The 837-nt window shown below is 49.1% G+C and overlaps 1 non-coding gene across 1 annotated transcript; it reads left to right on the plus strand.

The window, feature by feature from the left end:
- Window positions 1-295: 295 nt before the first annotated feature.
- LOC136316503 (U6 spliceosomal RNA) lies at window positions 296-402 on the plus strand. Its single transcript, XR_010727735.1, has one exon. It is a non-coding gene; the product is annotated as a U6 spliceosomal RNA (small nuclear RNA).
- Window positions 403-837: the final 435 nt, after the last annotated feature.

The raw sequence follows: 837 nt of genomic DNA on the forward strand, positions 1-837 counted from the left end.
TCACTGGCATGGCTGGTGGCCCTAGTAAAGGCACATATGAGAAGCAATCAATGAACTAGAGTGAAGCAACTACAAGTTGATGCTTCTCATCTCCTCCCTTCAAAAAAAAAAAGAAAAGATAAATAAATAATAATAATACTTAATAAAAATAAAAAATAGAATAATTTTAAAAGGGAACTATTTGCAATGGTCTGGATGGGTATAGGGAAATCAGAAGAGAGAAGGCACTAACCAAGGGCTAGTAGCAGCTGAGGAGGAGGGCCATGTGGAGAAGCATTAGTTCAGAGAAGCAGTCATGCTCGCTTCTGCAGCACACATACTAAAACTGGAACGATACAGAAAAGATTAGCATGGCTCCTGCACAAGGATGACAAGCAAATTTGTGAAGCTTTCTATATTTAAAAAAAAGAGGCCCTGGCCGGTTGGCTCAGTGGTAGAGCGTTGGCCTGGCGTGTAGGAGTCCTGGGTTTGAATCCCGGCCAGGGCACACAGGAGAAGTGCCCATCTGCTTCTCCACCCCTCCCCCTCTCCCTCCTCTCTGTCTCTCTCTTCCCCTCCTGCAGCTGAGGCTCCATTGGAGCAAAGATGGCCCGGGCGCTGGGGATGGCTCCTTGGCCTCTGCCCCAGGCGCTAGAATGGCTCTGGTCACAACAGAGCGACGCCCCAGAGGGGCAGAGCATCGCCCCTGGTGGGTGTGCCAGGTGGATCCCGGTCGGACGCATGCGGGAGTCTGTCTGACTGTCTCTCCCTGTTTCCAGCTTCAGAAAAATACAAAAAAAAAGAAAAGAAAGAGAGAAGCACTGACCTTCAATCAAGGGACTCAGACAGCCTGTGGCA

The sequence above is a fragment of the Saccopteryx bilineata genome, chromosome 12, assembly GCF_036850765.1.
Source record: "Saccopteryx bilineata isolate mSacBil1 chromosome 12, mSacBil1_pri_phased_curated, whole genome shotgun sequence".
Taxonomy (NCBI): Eukaryota; Metazoa; Chordata; class Mammalia; order Chiroptera; family Emballonuridae; genus Saccopteryx; species Saccopteryx bilineata.